Raw genomic sequence first — 22,275 nt, 5'->3', positions numbered from 1 at the left:
CACCTAAATTTTTTCTCTCTCTTTCTCTTTCCAGGGTACGTGCTCTCCGATACGTGTCTGGGTGTGCTCACCCACGGGAAGTGGTATTTTTTTTTTGGGGGGGAGGACGTGGTCCTTCACTGGGCGTTGTTGCTTAGCGCTCGTCGCGGGCTGGGTGTGCACGGGCCGCACGTGCGCCGGGGGACGTGTCTCCTCCACCAGGTAAGGAACTGATACTCTCTGTAATGACGCCAGACTAAAGGGGTTTACTTGAGGTTTACATAACCGCCCGGCAGGGGGGACTGGTTACTGCCTCATTCCCTCCTCTCACTGCCTCCATGTCCTCTCTCTCTCTCTCTCTCTCTCTCTCTCTCTCTCTCTCTCTCTCTCTCTCTCTCTCTCTCTCTCTCCACCCATCTCTGTCTCTTTTCTCCGTCTCTCTTTGCCCCGTCTGCCCTGCGTATCATTGCCATCCTTCGTCCATTGCCACGTCTCGTCTCATAACCAATTTCCCCTTTTGGCTCATCTGTCTCCATCTTCCCAGTCGGTCGCCCCTCTCCTCCGCCCAGATACGTGCACCATTACCTCACCTTACTGCCAGCCTCGATCTTGCCTCTCATTCTTTCCACCTTGTCTCTCTCAGCAACACCAGTTGTCTCTGTTCCTCCTCACCCTTCCTTTTCTAACCCCCTTCCCTACTTACCACCTTCCCCTCCCACCACACTAACCTCTTTTCCCTTACTGCCAACAGAGTCTCCTCCCACTACATTCGCACACCCCAAGATCACTCCCAACCCTCTCCAGGCATCTCCTCTTCTCCCCACGTCCCTGCTGGCACAACCAGTCCTCCGCTGGTCTAAGTGTGCTTGCGCCTGTAAGGTCGAGTTAATATATAATGAGGTGCGGGGGGCCAGTTTATGGCTGGTGTCATGGGCGTGGCAGCGAGGGCGTGAGGTGGCACCACACGCCCTCATTACCTCCCTCCCACCCTCCTGCCGTGTGGGGGTCGTCCCTGGCAGCAAGAAAAACCACCTCCCCTTTGTGACACGCCCTCACACTCCCGCCTGGCCTGGTTCCCGGCCACCTGTAGTAATAGCCTTTCATGTCTATCCTCTCATGATGTCATTTGCTTCTTATCTACCCCTCCCCACCTTACGAAACAGGTGTACTAATACGAAAGTGTAAACTGGCTTAAGCTCAGTGCTCCTAGATTATCCAACTGTCAACAGAAGACCTACTGAACAGAATGACTGGAGTTTGCACATTCTGGCTTTGAGGTATACATCCGTAATCATATTACACGTATCCGTAATTACAATATATGTATCCGTAGTCACAATTGGCTATGCATTTATGGCGGCGACTTTGTTGATCGATTGTAATTTCCAATTCCCTAACAGTTCAACGAAGGACACGCCTAGCTAACGAAGAAACACTTTTAAAGTGATAAACGACAAAGGACCGTATAACGACAAGCCAAGGTGAGGCAGAATGGACATTAAGCGCCTGTTGTGTGCGGTCAACGAAGGGAGGGCAGGGTGAGAGGCGAAGTGTGGCTTAAGGAAACACCTTCGTCTGCGTCGTGTCTCCTGTGTGACGCCAGTCGTCTCACGCCATGACCGAAATCCCGCCACCCCTCCAACGCCACCACCCTCCTTGTTCCCGTGTCTCCCCGTCACCGGCGCCACCAGTAGGGGGCAATATGTCGCCTGGTGGTCGGCTGGCGTAGTTACCTAACCAGGGACCCAGACGATACCGCTTTGACAAGCTGGGTTGTTTACCTGTGGCGTGCTTGCTTGTCAGTATCGAGCGGTGTTCGGTGGGTGACGTGGAGGTCGGACAGTCTCGCTTCTGAGTAATGTCTTGGCCTAATAACGTGGCGTCTAAGTATTGATGTTTTTACAGCAAGGGTTAATGTTGTAGTCGAATTTGTTTTTGCTTTTGATAAAGTGATAGCGAAATACCATGGTTGGTGAGTGGGTTGGGTTGATAGTGTGAATTGAATGACGTAGTGGTCTGATTACAGTGGTTGATAGTGTGATCTGAATGATGTAGTGGTTTTATTACGGTGGTTTGTGAGTGACGTGGAGGTAGAATAGCATAGCTCACGTGATGTGGTGGTGGAACACCATAGTTTGAGTGATGTAGGTGGTGGAACACCATAGTTTGAGTGATGTAGGTGGTGGAACACCATAGTTTGAGTGATGTAGGTGGTGGAACACCATAGTTTGAGTGATGTAGGTGGTGGAACACCATAGTTTGAGTGATGTAGGTGGTAGAGCAGCATAGTTTGAGTGATGTGGTCGAAAAAAAAATGGTTCACAAATGGTTGTGTTGGTCGAATAACATAGTTTTTCAGTGATGTGTTTATAGTTGGACGATGTGATCGAACTGCACAGTGTCTGACTATCACTGAGGCTTGCCAGTATTGTGGGGGGGTAAACATCAAGTCTCTAGGAAACATGATTGATGTCTGTGGTGATTGAATGTGCAGCTCCCAATGATATTCTGCCAGTGATCATTGACCCGAATGACTCATCAAACAAATTAAGAAATGCGTGGCTCATACGCTGTAACCTTTCCCGAGCGTTTCCGTAAACATATTCTTGTGGCTGTGTTTGTATGCATGGGTTTAGTCATGTGTCTTTCTGGGAGAGTTCGCTCCCGTTTTGCCTCGCCTCTTAGCCTCAAGTATGTGCTGTGTGACCCGCCTTATGTATGGTCAAACGTGTACGCTAGCCAGCTTAACCAGGCACCCTGTTTACTGCCCAGTCCTCAGGGAGAAGGATGAACCTGGGTTGGGTGTGAGCCGGACCTGTTCGACTGGTTTGTGCCGCGAACCCTATACGCTGCTGTGCCGTGGTTTGTGGCGTATGTTCTTTAGCCTAATGGTCGAGGCTGTCATCATGGACAAACCTCCACATCAAGGCTTGGCCTTAACTGAATTATAAAAACGTGTCGAAAAAAATGAGAAAAATTAAAGGAAAATATTTTAGACTTTGGAGAAAGTGGAGGATCTGTCTTTTGAAAGAGTCAGGTCAAAGTTGTTAAGAAGGACAAGAGTGGGTAAAGAAGTTCAGAATTTTTTTACACCGTAAAGTAAAACACTTTCACGAAGCCCCACCTTCGAGTTATCAAGAACCACACGGTAATGAAAGGGTGACCTCAACATGGCCTTTGAGAACTTCAACCCGTTGGTTGACGTAGACAGAGAACACTTCTTTTGAAACATAAGACACAAAAGCCAGAGGCTATAACGTGAAATTAAGCAAGAAACTTCTGAGATATGGTGTAAAGGTGCACTTCCATGGTATAAAAGTGGTGGATGAATGGAATGAACTGAGACATGAGACAGTGAATGTGGACAGCAACACAAGTTGAAAAAAAAGTTGTATAATGTAGAAAGTTTGAGAGATGGAGCCCCCCCCCCCCCCCATGCGTGTAGAATTCCCTCCCCGTCCTGTAGGAATAGCCAGTTACAAAAAGGCAATTACACACACACACACACACACACACACATAATTAATCATACAAAACCCCTTTTGATTTGACCAAGCAAAGAAGCTTTAGAAAAGGAGGAAAACTCATAATATGATAGCCAGACCCTATTCATAATAATGATATCCAGACCCTATTCATAATAATGATGTCCAGACCCTATTCATAATATGATATCCAGACCCTATTCATAATAATGATATCCAGACCTTATTCATAATAATGATATCCAGACCCTATTCATAATAATGATATCCAGAACCTATTCATAATAATGATATCCAGACCCTATTCATAATAATGATATCCAGACCCTATTCATAATAATGATATCCAGACCCTATTCATAATAATGATATCCAGACCCTATTCATAATAAAGATATCCAGACCCTATTCATAATAATGATATCCAGACCCTATTCATAATAATGATATCCAGACCCTATTCATAGTAATGATATCCAGACCCTATTCATAGTAATGATATCCAGACCCTATTCAAAAGAATCAGAACTACATCATAACATTGATCTTTCTTCCTCTTATCCATTCCCTCTCTTCCGCCTACTTACGTCTCTGCTGTCACCCTTTCCTTTAATACCTGCGTCTCTCCCTACCTCTTCACGCCCTCTCCCTAACACTTGCACCTCTTAGATAATCGCTCCCTCTTGTTATCTAGGGCCTCGTCCTATTATTTGGTGATACTTCCTAACACTTGAACGTCTACTTAAGGATTCCCATCGTCTTAGCTTACAGGATTATTTCAAATACCTGGACACCATCTACTTATGTACCTCACCCTAACGTCTGGGCCTTCTCTTTCATGTTTAGGTTTCCATACCTGGTCATTTTCATATTTTCATATTCAAAGATTCGGAACTGTTTTTTCCAATATCAAAACCTGGTCCAGAGACTTAAGCCAGAGTGAAATAGCGTGACGCACTCTGAGCTGTGGTCAGTGTGAATACGTCACGACTTGATGATGATAAAGGGATGCGTCAGTCCTTCGTAGAGTTTGAAGACAGTAAGATTTTAGACGATATAACTTCATTTTTCAGTTATCATTTAGATACATGAGGAAGTACGTGTCATAAGTGGAAGGGACAAGGCGTGGGAGGAGGCCGAACTGGAGGTGTAAGGGGCCCAGACATGCAGGAGGGTGAAAGGCGTGCACGGGACAGAGTGAATTGGATCGGTTTGGTATACAGGGGGCGACGTACTGTCGTTGGACTGAACTCGGGTTTATGTGAAGAAGCCGGTGGAAACGATGAATATGTCTGTGAGGGCATGGCTTTGGATGGGGGGGTTCTGTGGTTTCGATGCCCTACTCATGACCACTAGCGAATAGATGTGTACAAATGAGGACATTTTCTCGCCTATTTTTGGCACTACCTCGCTCATGCAGGAAACGGCGAAGAGGTTTAAAAAAATAGAGAGAAGAAATAGAATAACATCATGGCGTTGTTTGTAAGCTACAGCTAATGAACAGGATGCATGTTCAGCAGGAATTAGGTTACAGCGGCCCTAATTCACTCGTTCCACACACACACACACACACACACACACACACACACACACACACACACACACACACACACACACACGACGCTGTATGGAGTGACTTAACCCGCCGTCAGAGGGACAACGTAAGTAAACATTTATATGCTGACATCCAATCATTGTTTCCAGTTATTGTTTTCTATTTGTGGACGAGTTCCCGCATCTCTTTTTCTCTCTCCCCGCAACCAAACTCTAAACAGAAAATGTCACAGAACTCAGGCGAGTGTGTATGTGTGTGTGTGTGTGTGTGTGTGTGTGTGTGTGTGTATGTGTGTGTCTATATGTGTGTGTCTGTGTGTGTGTGTGTGTGTGTATGTGCGTGTGTGTGTGTGTGTGTGTGTGTGTGTGTGTGTGTGTGTGTGTGTGTGTGTATTAATGTGCGTTGCTGTGCCGGCACGAACTTCCCTAGAGTAGAAACGCACTTCCATTAACTTTACGACCAATGGTTGCCAGGTCTGCTTTGCAGGTGTGTGTGTGTGTGTGTGTGTGTGTGTGTGTGTGTGTGTGTGTGTGTGTGTGTATTTGTTACTTGCGGGAAGAGAGAGTATTCCACTGCGTTGGCCCGTCTATTCATTTTGTATGTGCGTACTGTGTCTCTACGCCTAAGTGTACACACACACACACACACACACACACACACACACACACACACCAGCTTAAGCTTAAACTGGTGTGTGTGTGTGTGTGTTTGTACGGTGTAAAATCAGTATTTACACTCTCGTTACCTGCGTTATTCTGACGCTGCTAAGTAACCCTTTTTCTTTTTAATCATTTCTTGGAAATGTCTTGTTCAGGTTCTCGTTCTAGCCTCAGGTTGTTCTGTCTTTGCATCTCTTGGGCAAATTGTTCAATGCCGACGTCATCCAAGTGGTAATATCATCCCGTTGAACGCTGTGATCAAGTCACCTCTTACTCATTCTTCTCCCACGGTGGGTATACTCTCAGTGTAACTCAGCTTTCATAACTGAAGGACTTAACCTCATTACTTAACATATGCTTGGGTTGTGCTCCCATCATCCATGTCTCAGACCAACTTTGGAGATTGTCTGGATTCCCTTGTAAGTTGATGCAGTCGCCCATCCCTCCCCTTATCCCTCTCATGACCCTGGCATCATCTACAAACATATACAAGTATGAGCCAGGTTTGTGAACAAGTCATTCATATGAATAGATGAAAGTAATGGTCCCACAGACGACCTCAGTGACTAGCTACTAATGGATCTGTCCAGTTAGGATGGAGCCAGAGCCTCCGAGATCCATCCTTTGTTCCCTACCACCAGAGTAAGTTTCTATCCATGGACAGACTGTCCGCCTTAATCCAACCTGAGAGTCAAGCACCCTTTTTCCACCCTCCGATAACGGACATCATCCAACGTTCTCCATCAGTCCAGGTATACTAATATACACAACCTCCTTCCCTCCCTCACTCCCTGCCTCCGACCTTCCCCTCGCCTAAAACGGGTTTCACCTAGTCAGGAAAGTCACATTTCTTACACTTGACCTTTCGTTGGGTCCGTGTCGTCTCTCGCGTGGTTTCTCCTGTGGCTTTCGCATCAACTTTTCACACTCGTCAGGCCAATTTTCTAGTTTTTTTTCTTCTTAAGGTTCTTATTACATTTGCTGTCTTTCTTGGCACTGTGGCTTTCTGCAGTAACAGGCTCGTCTTGCGTATCAGCGCATAGATATACTTCATTAAGAACACGAGCCTTACTTGGGGTCAAGACCTTTTACCAGGTTGCTTATGTCTTTTGTAGAAATTCTGATTCTTTCCAAGATTCTCACGCGATTCCATTTTACTGGCATTAGGGTTACTGTGTGTCTCAGCGGGAAAGCCCTTTGGAGCTTGATATTCGACTCTTCGTATACCTGGACTTCGTCATCAACTTCCCTCTGATCCCCATTTGCCTGATTAGTTGATATTCAAGAATTGATTTACTCCTGACGAGCTAATAGAAACGTTTTAGGTTATCTTCTGCCTTATCTTGCTATATTCGTTCCTCCTTCTCTTACACTTATCAAATGCTGACCGGCTAATGTGTCGCTTGTCTCTTCTCCACAATACATCCCTAAGATCTTTCGCCTTTTGTCATCTTATAATGTGCCATATTGATCTCTTTTCTTCCCATATTTCCTCGTTATCTGCAGCTAACAGTACTCATCTCCTTAACTGTAGATTTTCTAGAACAGCGCATTAACAAAGTTCAAGTGTGTGTACTTCCCACGATTATATCTTTGAGTCTGGTTGCCCATCTACCTTTTCCAGTTTTCACTCACCACGTAACGAAACTCGAGTATTATTTCGATCGCTATTTTCCTCCTCATCACACATGACTATCTCAACCTTCACGCTACTGTGTGACGAGGGCGATGGAGAATCTATCAATTTAGGAACTCAAGACACTTTCGGAGAACAATACATTGCAATGGTGTCAGTGTGAGAGACAGCAATGGCAGAGTCTCATACCACAAACACTGTTTGCAGTTACATGAACCCAATGTGACAGAGTCACTGTCATTGTTACTACAGATGATACTGTTAAAACGAATACACAATGGTGATGTCAGACCTCCAGTACAATATCCACTCCTTACAAACCATGTGATTAAAGTGCAAGACGCGAAAGAGGAGGCAAGCAAAGAGTAAAAGGAGGTGAATGCATGGCTGGATAAATCTTTATAAACGAGTTAAAAGTGAATTACATAAGACTTAGGAGAAATTCTGGAGAAGTTACCGCGCGTGGTGTTGCTGGGGGTGGGTGGTGTCGTGTGGGCTCAGGGAAGGAAGGCAGAGGCGAGTGTACCTCTGTGTGGAGTGTAGTGGGGTCGGGATGGTGTGGTGCCGGAAAGTTTGTAATGCACGTGAGCCGTAATACTGAGGGAGGTGAGAAGATGAAAGAGCAAGTAGGTGGAATAACGGGGGTAACAGAGGCTGAAAGTGTAGCATGTAGAAATAAAGGAAAATGGGTAATTATAGAATATAAAGGAAAATGGGTAATTACAGAATAAAAAGGAAAATGAGATATTACAGAATAAAAAGGAAAATGGGCAATTACGAGTCAAGGCATTCGTATATGACCATATAGATATCTAAAGGGAGTTGATTAGGGAACAAGAATTAATACGTATTCTTACATAGATAGATCATTCTTAAGCCGGTGATGCAAATGCAAAGATGGAGATTGATTGAAATCTACCACGTTCACTTGTCTCAACAGGGAGCGCCTATGGTACATTAATATGGCTGCTATCGTACAGTGTTCGTAAGTTATCGTGCTGACACAAATGCCCTCACAACACGAACAGAAACACGATTGACGACATCATACACTGCGTGTAGTACCAGAATATGAAAGGTATCTAATACTGGTATATATATATATATATATATATATATATATATATATATATATATATATATATATATATATATATATATATATATATATGCTGCAGATGCATATTCATACGTCTACACGTATCATTATGCATCTCCACAGCTCACAATGAAACACCATGACTTACATAGGCATAGATTCGTCTGATTTCACTCTTGGTATTGGTTACAAGCTCATGGTCAAACGTTTTTACCTCTAATGAGGCGAAATACTTTGTCTTTAACAGGATTGTTGACATGTAGAATGATTTACCAATCAGAGTGGTTGAGGGTAGTACCATAACTACGTGTAAGAATGGACTTGCTGAATGTTTGGGTGGAATTCTAAGACGCATTATTTTCGCCTCCTTAGCTGCATGAGACATTTATGTTTTCGTATCTTTACGTATTTTTACCACACTGTGATGTTCATGTCTCCTCCACTATCACAAACAAGCTCGGAGGGACCAACCAAATGGCTTTTTGCTATCTGAGTTCCTTTGTAATCCTTCGTAACCAAAGGGGTCAGCTGGTTCGACACAATCGCTTGAATATTCTAGACACCAAGCTTCATCACATCACGTCCTTTATTCAGCACGAACGACCTATAATCAAGCCTTCACAAGAGGATCGTACTCTACATTTCTTCAGCAATCAGAGGCGAAGTCTTCGACGAACTGATAGAGTCTTCGAGGGGACACGTTCCCTACAGTGCTATTTTTTTGCGTCCGTCTCTCTTTCACGAACCCTCCTCACTCCTCAGCCTGGATATAAAGGCAATGTCACCGAGATGGCTGGATTTTCCTTTGACAAGTCATAATCGAGCAAGTGAGAAGAAATATCCCAGTATATCCTACTGGGAGAACTAAATGCTAGGCACCAAAAAGGCTCAGACACAACAACAGCTAAAATCCTGATCAAAGTCTAGCTGGGCCGACAGAACACATGAGTATCCATTCATCATATGGGACCTCATTGGACCACCTACATCAGTAGAAACAACACAGGAAAGCCAGACGTTATTTTACATATATTTTCCCGATTCTAAGCTCAAAGCGAGCCCAAGAGCCATCACTATTAATGAACACATACCAGCCATGACAAGAATCTCTACATTACACTTACAAATATCAACAAACTCGAGAGACACGACCTAAAGATTGCAACCTTTTTCAGTCAGAACTTATCAGAAATTCACCGAAGTGGATCAGAACGAGAAAGATATAAATCAAGCAGTCTAAAGGCTGGAGCACCCCGGAGGCTAAAATGCTAAAGACCAGTCTGGAGCAACCCAGAGGGCAAAATGCTGAAGAGCCTCATCGGGTCAGGTCACAGAAAATGAAAATTCTCCAAACAGTAAGGCTTAGCCTCATAGACATAACTAAGTCTCATGGAATCACGTAGCTGGAAATAGACATACTACTAGAAGCTTAGAGCACCTATTGGAAAAATGTAAGCCACAGAATTCAAATTTAAGTCGTGCGGAGCCAGACAAGTTTTGAAAATAGTTGAAAAAGAGATCATGTTTGGGAGCGTCTGTCCTGCAGATGTATACGTCAAAAAGTCAAAGTGGTGAAAAACCATACGATACGGAAGACTAAGGAAACATTTTCAGAGAATGCAAGGATATTTTCTTTAGAATATCCAAAGAAAACGAGAGGTTCTGCTTCAGAAAACGAAGTCAGGCTTATAATACGTGACCCTCACATCGGACCAGCCTGACGCCTTCCAATCGCTGACATTCACCAGTGATCTATGCAGAACAATCATATGTTTTCCATCACTGGAAAGCTCCTCAAAATCACTTACAGAAAGATTGAAAAAACAGGTTCATGCTAACTCAACAGAAGAATCATATGTATCAACCAGATAATATTTTGTTTAACTTTTTCTCCTCAACAGATATATGAAAAATTAAAACATCACTGTTTTCTATGCCAGATAAAACACCTATAGCTCAAGCTCATGTGCATGTGCATACACACAGAGGATCAAAGACATAGAAAGTATGATGAACTGTTAAGAGACGGGGCAACACGAGTGCGTAAAACTCTCTCTCTCTCTCTCTCTCTCTCTCTCTCTCTCTCTCTCTCTCTCTCTCTCTCTCTCTCTCTCTCTCTCTTCGTAACGCAGAAGAAATAGAAAGGAAAGATAGGTATTCACCGTCTTATCTCCCTTCTAGAAACACCAAGGGAGTAACTATACAAACACTACCTACCACGTGAATACGTTTGTTTCCCCCTTACCCAGAGAACGACTTGCATAATCAGAGGCAGCAAGGCTTCAGGAAGGGCACAGCACAACGGCAGGTCTTATCTACGAGGATATAAACCCCGGACAACGAAGAGAGGAGAACAATGAGGCCCCCGCAGTGATGGAACTTGGCAAACGCCTCTTCGATAAGGTGTGGGCGCGATGCAGCTCAACGTAAAAGCCAAATTTCATGAGGATAATTGCCACTCTTCCATACGACCGGCAAGCCAGAGGGAGGGAGGAAAGTCAGAGAAATCCAGACGCCCAGATATTCAACCTTTTGGGTTGGATTATTCAAGGCAACTGCAGTACACCAACGCCTTTATACACTACCCACCACTGGCTTTCTGCTCCTAGGAGTTCAGAGGAATTGAGTCGCATTTGTCTGCAGACACGGACGCAGCTCAGGGAATGATAAGGTAGATGAAAATACATTTATGACAAGAAATAGAAGATGAACCATTGAAACCACGAACCAATGTGTACAAAATATGGAAAACACCTAATCATTCCTTCATCAATAACACAAACACGCACACACACACACACACACACAAACACACACAAACACACACACACACACACACACACAACACACACAACAAACACACACACACACACACGCACACACACACACTCTAGGTCGGCGGGATGGATACAAAATCCATACCTCCCAACCTATACATAACCTGAGTAGCTGACCCTCACACACGGGCCGGGTTCCCAGCTCAAAATTCTCTCTCTCTCTCTCTCTCTCTCTCTCTCTCTCTCTCTCTCTCTCTCTCTCTCTCTCTCTCTCTCTCTCTCTCTCTCTCATCAGACAGTCACCATTGCACGAAACTACCCTTACAACCTTCCTCTTTTCTCTCAATACTTTACACACACACACACACACACACACACACACACACACACACACACACACACAGATACACACACACACACACACACACACACACACACACAAACACACACACTAACGACTCTTGTGTAAACAACCTACGCTCCATTACTACCTCTCGAATCCCTACACCCACAGCAGCACATCATCTTTACACAACTCTTCTCTAATGACTCTCTCTCTCTCTCTCTCTCTCTCTCTCTCTCTCTCTCTCTCTCTCTCTCTCTCTCTCTCTCTCTCTCTCTCCGATCATTACTTCACAGCCTCACTCCCAACCTTCCTTAACTCTTACACACCTGCAACCATCCGCCACTGTCCGACCCCATCGTCACAACTGCCGTACTCCCTCACCCCCTTCCTTCCTTCCGACCTGCCAGCCACACACCCCTTCATGCAAGCCTCCATCTCTCAGCCTCTCTACGTGATCGTAACACCACCTCGATCTCTCTCATGCTCTCCACTCACAAGGCACACCTCGAGGTTGACACATATCTACGTCACATGGAAGAGCGAGTCAGTTCCCCTTTAGCCAACTGCACTTCGGTGTCCTTACTGCCAGCAGTGGTTGACAGACTTTCCATCGCAACCACCTGGACGACTTTACAATATAACAGTTGGTCGACCTCTTTCCCAACCCCATTCGAAGTGGACGACGCCTCTTGCACTGCTAACAGCTAGTCGACATTTCTCTCTTTCTCTTACCCAGTCATAACAAACTTGACTTCCTCTCTCACAGCCAAATGTTAAAGCAACTTCCCTCACAACAACTCGGGAGATCCTATGACTCTCATAGTCACAGCAACTGCATGACCTTTTCCTCATATTCAGGAGAGACATGAGAACAGTCTGACACTGACAACAGATGTGGTGGCTCAACCCTCTTCAGTTCCATAACCACTGACAACCTCAGTCCCGGAGCTAAGGCAAGAGAACCACTTCACTCCTACAACCACGACAGAATGATGACTTAGCCTCCACGACCACAACAACTGGAGGTGCAACTTCCCACAACCAAAAAAGACATCTCACCCAACCTCGATAGATGAATGACCTCAGGATGAGTGACAGATGGATGACCACAAGACAAATGATCCGGAGTCATACAGTGGTGGCAGCTGACATCAAGATTTTAATAATACCTCGAGTCAAAAGTTCTTCTTCAAGGTGTGTAAGAGTTAAGGAAGTTTGGGAGTGAGGCTGTGTAGTAATGATCGTAGTGTGAGTGTGTGTGTGTGTGTTTGTGTGAGAGAGAGAGAGAGAGAGAGAGAGAGAGAGAGAGAGAGAGAGAGAGAGAGAGAGAGAGAGAGAGAGTCATTAGAAAAGAGTTTTGTAAAGGTGATCTGCTGCTGTAGGTGTAGGGATTCTTCAAGGTACAAATCATTCCTTCATTTCCACATTGGTATAGTCTCCGAGGCCATAAAGGACGCTGGCCATCTTTTGTGCTTTATTCTCTCAAGTATAAACACTTTGGGTTTTATGGGGTATGATATTCAACGAAAATTTTAACAAAGGAGATTCGAGTACTACGTTGAAAATGACGTTCCACATTCATGAAGCTGATTTGAAATATATGTTCATACCTTCGCTCCCGTGATTCACTCACTTGGACATTAAACCCACATACTTTGGCCAATGGATGGGAATGATTCCAAGAGACCATCTGCAAGGAAAACTGCTTTTCTAGTAGTCGTATAGCAAGAACGCACCTGCGATAAACCGGTCCCCATATCCCAGTCAATTACCACGACCAAGAGCTTAAGAGAGAGTCTTCGAATTTCTCCCGAGTATAATCTCTTAGTGAATCATGCTACGTATGTGTCACGATGGCCAATGCAGAACCCGAAGGCCAACACCCCTGACAACCCACCATCAATCGTGGTCTTCACATTCGAGTAACACTGCAAAAGTTGCCCGAAGTTTACAGCTTCGTCGAAAGCATCTGTTGCTTAGCTTGTCCAGTCAGGGGTCCTCAGGAGTACTTCCAGCGACATCGAAGGAAAGTACTGTCCCTCTGTTGCCAGTAGCCGTCGCAGCGGTCGTTGTCATACATCCCCTCCAAGCCCTAAATGGCCCACATCCATATGGACGGTGTTCTATAATGATCAACTGTGTCTTTCAGTCATACGAAGTTTTATACTTCGACACTGCCTGCATCCCAGGCTGTCGAATCCGGTAGGTTGGTCTTCCGTTACCCGACCTGCCTCTCGTCTCACGACAGGTAACCTCCCTAACCTCAGATTTAGCTCGGGGTCACAGGCAAAGTGTGGTCGTAAGACTTGTCCTCGACACCTACAGATCTGAAAGATTTTTTCCTTTTTTTTCCGGTTGTTGGATGTTGCATCTTGATATTCACTGCCTTTTGATAACCTTTGTCAGTTGACAAGCCTAAAACCCAACCAACCAACCAACCAACCCTTAGGTTTATGCTGTCTTACGATTGATGGTCACAAATTTCTTGCTTACAAATCCCTTTCCCAACATCCACACTGGAACGGGCAGGAGACAGAGGCTGCTAAACGATCCAGCTAATTACGGAGGCATCACCTTTAAGGCTTACGCAATCGCTTCATGTTCATGACGACACAAGTCGAGAAGGATGATACGAATGTGTTCTCTTCATGCACGGGTGAGATATAGCATGACGCGTCTGGTTACTGGTAGTAATCATGCTTGAGGACTTCGATGTGTGACAGATGAACCAGCTTCTGCCGAACTGCTGTTGCAGTTGAAGCGAAGAACCATCAGTGGGGCATCTGATTTTATATATATATATATATATATATATATATATATATATATATATATATATATATATATATATATATATATGATGGTCACAGTAGTTCGTGAGGATTTTATCTAAGGATACTCGTAATCCAGCTAGAGTTCTACTAGTTTATTGAACCTTTACAGTATAGTATGTGTCTCACGATAGAAATCCGCCTCGTCACATGTAAATGGTTCACAAAATTTCAACACCTAAAACAAACACACATGCCTGTAGACCCTCCCTCCGCCTTGACCGAGCAAAGACAGAGGTATCCATGTATGTGTGTATGTATTATGTATGTATGTATCAGAAATTAGTTCAGTGGTGACCATTGTAAGTAAAAGAAATTAGAAGGAAAGTGGACTTCCCCTAATCTGACTTTTGGTGTCAGAATATGTTCAATACAATTTTTTTCCAGTCTTACGAAACAAATGTCTCTTTTCCTATTTCGATCAAGTTTTGTGATTCGTAAAGCTGTTACTTGCTGTTACTTGCAATCTCTCCCTCACTGTGGTCTTCTTAGACCCGTCAGCTGGACGGCGTAAACACCGTGCATCCATGAACACCACAGATGTATACACAGATCAGCTGATGACCTGGAGTGTGCGCTACCTGCAGAGAACAGGTCAACCACTGGACCCAAAAACATGTACATCACTCATTCTGACCCTTAGATATTACCTCCGTTCGGTGAACACCTTTCGTAACGAAGATTCGTCTGGCACGCATACAACTTGGACGATGACCAGTAATCTTTAGTTAGGTATAAGTTCAAAGATAATGTGACTATAGGATGGATGATGACGTTAGATGGTAAACGCGCCATCTGTCATCTGGGCATGGAGTCATGCCTGCCGCCATGGCTGCTCAACCTGTCTGAAATCCCTCTCTGGCACCGGCCACGTTGTCGATATGCCATGGTGGCACGTCGTGCACGTGCCTATCACCTGCCTTGAGGCACGAAATGTTGCCTCCTGCGATGCACGTGGTCCCCGGCATGACAAGTTTACGAACAGAATAAATTGTGACGCCAATGAATATTTACCTCGTGTATAGCGTATTCACCTCGTGTCAAAGGTCCAGGAGACGCTTATAACAATACTGTAGTTTCTTTTTTTTTTTCCGTAAATCAGAGCGAAAACTACACCACAGTTGCCCACATCACCCAGCAAAGGCCACTGAGATCTGAAGCTAAGCATCCCCGCACGGGCCATGACCGTGCGAGCAGACCACAGCACGGGTTTCACAGACCATCGCGCTGTTCCAGTGAGACGACACAACCTTTCCTCCCCTTCATATTCTCTCTCATCAACTATATCTCAGACTTCATCCACTGTACTGCTTCATAATACTTAATGTTTTCTCTTCTACCAGACTACGAATGCACTCCACCACGAGGACCTCTACACGCCATACGGTTCCCAAAAATCATAGCTCGCTGAACGAAAAAACGTTACTTTGCTCATGGAAGCAGCCACTTGCTTCTCACCCAATACGCTGCCGCTCTGGCCAGTTCCTCGCTCTGATTGGGCCATCTCTCCACAGCATGATTTTCGCGGGACTCTTTCTTTGGCGTGGCGCGAATATGACGTTTGCCATTCCATCTGATAATAAAAGTTAATGCTGAACTATTGATCAAGGTGCAAGGACGGCAAGTAGAGTGCAAACCAGAACAGAAAACGAAGTGCCCTTTGGGAGAATCGATCGTCGGCGGGACCCGACCCAAAGAATGGCTCAAGGCATAAAGCATGTGTGTCTGTGTGTGTGTGTCTCTCTGTGTGTGTCTGTGTGTTTTTGAGTGTGTATCAAAGAGGTGTTTTGCATATATATATATCCACAATTCCAGAAGGGCAGAATTTTATCATTAGCTAGATTCTCCGGGGTGGCTGAAGAGAGAAAGGAGAAAAAGAATGTCTCTATCCGTCCTGGAAAGATTTTCTTTAAGGTTTCCATTTGGCTAAACACACTGAGGTTGCTGGACCCACACTTGTCCTTCTGATTCATATTTGGATGAAGATATAATGTGATCACAGGTTACGTTATAAGGGTTCTCATCACTCCGATGCATCGTTTGAAACCTGGAGTAATTCTACCATTAATGTGAGAAGAAATATCCTTAGTGAGGCATAGCAGAAAGTTAAGTCAATCAAGCAATAAAGTGTAGATAGTATATGTGACTGTCACAACCAGGATTCGAACTTACGTATGTGCTCGACCCTGGGCGGCCGGTGAATGCGTCACGGTCAAGAACACTAACCGCTATATATATATATATATATATATATATATATATATATATATATATATATATATATATATATATATTTTTTTTTTTTTTTTTTTTTTTTTTTACTTTGTCGCTGTCTCCCGCGTTTGCGAGGTAGCGCAAGGAAACAGACGAAAGAAATGGCCCAACCTCCCCCCCCCATACACATGTATATACATACGTCCATACACGCAAATATACAAACCTACACAGCTTTCCATGGTTTACCCCAGACGCTTCACATGCCTTGATTCACTCCACTGACAGCACGTCAACCCCGGTATACCACATCGCTCCAATTCACTATATTCCTTGCCCTCCTTTCACCCTCCTGCATGTTCAGGCCCCGATCACACAAAATCTTTTTCACTCCATCTTTCCACCTCCAATTTGGTCTCCCTCTTCTCCTCGTTCCCTCCACCTCCGACACATATATCCTCTTGGTCAATCTTTCCTCACTCATTCTCTCCATGTGCCCAAACCACTTCAAAACACCCTCTTCTGCTCTCTCAACCACGCTCTTTTTATTTCCACACATCTCTCTTACCCTTACGTTACTCACTCGATCAAACCACCTCACACCACACATTGTCCTCAAACATCTCATTTCCAGCACATCCATCCTCCTGCGCACAACTCTATCCATAGCCCACGCCTCGCAACCATACAACATTGTTGGAACCACTATTCCTTCAAACATACCCATTTTTGCTTTCCGAGATAATGTTTTCGACTTCCACACATTCTTATATATATATATATATAATCCATAAGTAGAGTTAGCATAAACCCGACATCCCTCACCGTCTCTACCAAGCTTAAGTATGTAGGACCAAACCTTTTTTTTATTTCATGTAGTGATACACTGATGACATCTCTCCTGTGTTTGGCATTGTTCCTGGCCGCTGCAAGAAAGCTTAACTGAATGCACGTTTAGATGTCCAGTGGCACCACCTTCTTAGTTCCTGCATTCTTACCGCGTCTCGCTGCCTTGTTCTTACCATCACATTTCCCTTCGTGTTGTACTGTAAGGAAGACTAGGATGTCATGTGGCCATAAAGTGATTTCCTTCGTGCCACGCATGGCTGTGATTTTTAGCTGTTGCGGTCGGCTGTGTTCTTGCTGTTTTGTCATCCGCTCCATATGGTTTGGGATGCTGTCCCCCAGCCACTGCAGGTGGCTGTGTTGCTTTGTTTCCAGCTGTTGTGTTCACTCACCTTCCCCCCTTTCCTCCTCCTCCTCCGCCCCTCCTCCTTTAGCTACCTTAGTTCAGCTTGGCTGTGTTGTTAAGTGGGGCTATGTGTCCTGTGTTAGTATATGTTGTGGACACCTGTGTTACCGTGTCCCGATTTGCTGTGGACAACTGTGTTAAAGTGCCTCTATCTGCTGTTGACAGCTGTGTTACCGTTTCCCGATCTGCTGTGGACAGCTGTGTCACTGAGTCCCGATCTGCTGTGGACAGCTGTGTTACCGTCTCCTGACCTGCTGTGGACAGCTGTGTCACTGAGTCCCGATCTGCTGTGGACAGCTGTGTTAGCGTCTCCTGATCTGCTGTGGACAGCTGTGTGTCTGAGTCCCGATCTGCTGTGGGTGGCTTTGTCTGGCGTTCGCACCTGTTGTGACCCACGACGTTCATGGCTCCTGCCACGGACGGTTGTGCTGCTGCTATCCTCTGCTACTGTGGCCGTCTGTGTTGCTATTTCGCCAACAGCCGTTCACGACTGTAGTGCAGCGTTCCCACAGCTGTCTGTGGTAGGCTGTGATACCCCCCCCTAGGCTGTTTAGGTGGTCAGTGTAGCTCTCGTCATAGCTAGTACGAGGGACTGTGTACCATCGTCCCTTGATCCTGTTACCATCAATGCTCCTAGTTATGCATGGCTGCTGTGGCCATGCCCTGAAGCACTATGAGAGACCTTCACTGTCCTTCCTGTGCACTGTGAGTGACTGTGTTGGCAGGTCTCTAGCTGGCGTTAGTCGATACTCCGGTGTTGCCCGAGTTACTGTGGACGATCATGTTGCTTTGTGTTCTCTTATGGGCGTGTGGGCAACTGGTGTTGTCTCCCGGGTTGAGGTGAGAGGATGTGTTACTGTTTCTCCAATAGGAGCTGCTTTGTTGTGTGTATAGCAGCTGTGTGTGAGCGATTACGTCGTGTCTATAGGCGCTGTGTGAGCCATTCCTGCTATGTCTGTAGGCGCTGTGAACGATTTTCTTGCGTCTATAGGCGTTGTGTTAGCGACTATGTTGTGTCAGTAAGCGCTGTGAGCGACTGCGGTGCTGCGTCCTTGAATTTGAGTAATGCGTGCCTAACTTAGTGACAGTCACACCGTGTCTTAAGACGATGTTGTCGCCCCAATCAATACCTTGAGCGATTACTCTGTTGTTGTGGACGAGCCCCAGCGACGTTTCGTTCCTGAAAAGAAATGTTTCACAAGATGAATGCGTTCACCAGATCCGTGAAATTAATCACCCATTTCTTAGTAATCGTCAGTGATTTAGTATATACACACACACACACACACACACACACACATATATATATATATATATATATATATATATATATATATATATATATATATATATATATATATATATATATATATATATACATCCCTGGGGATAGGGGAGAAGGAACACTTCGCACGTATTCCCTGCGTGTCGTAGAAGGCGACTAAAAGGGGAGGGAGCGGGTGGCTGGAATCCTCCCCTCTCGTTTTTTTTTTAATTTTCCAAAAGAAAGAACAGAGAAGGGGGCCAGGTGAGGATATTCCCTCTAAGGCCCAGTCCTCTGTTCTTAACGCTACCTCGTTATATATACATATGTATACGTATATACGTATATATCATACAAAACTTCAACAGCCAGGATCGAACCCGGGACCCTTGTGCAACAAGCGGGAGCGTTGCTGCTAGGCTATGATCGCCTGTTGCACAGGGTCCCGGTTTCGATCCTGGCTGTTGGAGGTGTGTATGTCCTATGAAGGTGCGAGTTCTTATGCACTTTGTTCGTGTATATATGTATATATATATATATATATATATATATATATATATATATATATATATATATATATATATATGTGTGTGTGTGTGTGTGTGTGTGTGTGTGTGTGTGTGTGTGTTTACCTCTAACGATATCATAACCGTCATTAATGACATCATCAACAGCTTCGGAGCTGGAGTGATCCACAACCCTCATTATATGAGAAGGAACACGCCTTTTCAAGGGGGTCGTAATGCATCTGAATGCATCGTCACACAACACGATCCAGTCTTCTTTCAAAATGGTGTTGAAATACACGAAAGCGCTTAAGCGAACATTCCTGTTTTGATTCTCCTTCGAGATCTATAAGTTCACCTGTGATCGTCACGTGTCTCCTTCGTGAATACATCATGCATACGACTGTGTGTATGGCAGCAGTGGTCCCAAAGTGTACTCTTTGATCCTGTGCCACGTAGCAATTTTCAATAGGTGTTGGAACCCAATTTCTTATGATGCGTAGAATTCCATTCCAGGAAATAGAACACACACACACGCACATACACATACACACACACACACACACACACATACACACACACACACACACACACACACACACACACACACACACACAGTTGTAAAGGCCCATGAGTATGCACAGCTCACTGCCTGCATCGCGAAATTGGGTGATACACAAGTAGTTTCTCACTCTTATCTATGTCTAAGTAGAGGTGATTTTCCTTTATCATCTCTTAGGCTCGACACATAAGGTTAACGAATTGCTTTGCTAAGTAGCAATATAACTTTGGCCTCAATGTATATAGAAATGATAACTGGAGACTGTTAAAGGTGACGGTGTAGTATATAACTCTGGGCCTCTGACCGCCATACCTGTGTTGCTTGAAGCATCAGATCAGTTTTGCAATGTGCTAATGACTCGCTGGTTGGCGATGTTTTAAGTAACCAAGGAACTGGAAGACAGTGTCAAGCAGACCTCGTAATGAAGTGGGCATTGGAGTGATAAAAGAAAACCCAAACATGATTAAATGATCGCTGATTAATAAGAAAAAAAAAAGTAAACTCAAGTCTGTCATATTTGGAGTATAAGAAAAAAACAAGGAGAGAGAACTGAATAAAGGTTGGCGTACGAGAAAGTAGCAGGTGTAGGGCGAGGTAACACTGGCAGTGGATGAGTGAGAAGATACGGGGATGGTGGGCTGGTGCCTGCAGGCAATCTGTTGGATGACTCTAAGCCCCGGGGGTGGCGGCCACAGTCCATAGCTTAACCTGAGACGCTGGCTTTGTGCACCACCACATGACAAGGGTGGCGGCTGACGCAATTATAGGAGACGCCTTTGTCATAGCTTGGATGGGGGAACCTAGCTCACACACACTCACACACACACACACACACACACAACAGAAAAATGAGAAGCAGACACTGAATTAAGTCTCGTCGTCCTTCGTTGTTCATTCATCATCTGAACGCGGTGGTTGAGTCGGTCAAGATTCTCTCCCACGTCCTTGGGGAAGACGCAAGGTAGAGACAGAACCTGGCGTTCACTCGTCACTGGGCTCGGCAGCAGCAGGTGGCTGGCGCACGGAGTGAAACACAAGCCATAACTGACTTGTCTATACAGACGAATAGGACTGAAATCATAACAATCTTCAAGTCAGAGTCGTTCCACGGGTGTGATTATGTACTTATCATGCTGAGAGGAGCCTTTGAACCTATCAAGTGTTACATAAAAATGTTCGTGTTAAAATGAATGTAGGCTGGTGTGCCTGGTGTGTAGATAAAGGTGTAAGTGTGGGGAATGTGGGTACTGGGGGAATGTAGATGTGAGGAGCATGTAGTTGTGGGCAGACGGCAGGTATAGTGAGATTGTAGATGTGGGGAGAATGTAGGTGTGGGGAAGAGTGTAGGTATGTAGGGAGGGAGTAAGTGGGGAGAGTACAGGTAATGGCTAAGGTAGGATGGATCCATGGGAGATGTGTGTGTGTGTGTGTGTGTGTGTGTGTGTGTGTGTGTATGTGGGTGAGTAGGTGGGTGTAGGTTTTAGCACATAGGGTGTGTAGGTGTTTGCGTGGAGGGAATGTGCATGTGAAGGAAGGCGTTGCTTTCGTTGAGGGAGTATCTGAATGCTATAGTGGAAGGAGCATGGCTGTTGATGTAGAGGGGCGTTCATGTGAAGGATTGTTAACAGTGTTGGGTGCTGGTGTGGAGGGAGTGAGGATGCTTGTGTGGAGGGAGTGAGGTTGCAGGTGTGAGGGGAATGAACATGCTGGTGTGGAAGGAGTGAGGGTGCTGGTGTGGAGGGAATGAACGTGCTGGTGTGGAGGGAACAAACGTGACCTGTGGAGGGAGGTATAACCTGCCAGTATAACACACACACACATGATTATATTTAACCCACCCAAGATTCTGAGGGAGGGCTAGAGAGGTGATCGGGCGCGTGCGCGTCAGCAGGTGTAACAGCATTATTCAATTAGCGGACGATGGCTGGGCATAACAATTATCGTGATGCGTTAGGGCCGTCCTCCGATCACACGAACCGATAACCAACGGACAGCAAGTGTCCCTGAAGATATCGGACAGCTGATGAACTCGCTGTTCCATCAGAATTCATTCGACGAACGCCCGTCCACTCTGGCCACATGACGCGGGGGTGGCGCGGTCGCGACAGAG

Source organism: Panulirus ornatus, chromosome 31 (assembly GCF_036320965.1).
Source record: "Panulirus ornatus isolate Po-2019 chromosome 31, ASM3632096v1, whole genome shotgun sequence".
NCBI classification, from domain to species: Eukaryota; Metazoa; Arthropoda; class Malacostraca; order Decapoda; family Palinuridae; genus Panulirus; species Panulirus ornatus.
The sequence above is the reverse complement of the archived record's forward strand: the minus strand, read 5'-3'. Positions refer to the sequence as shown.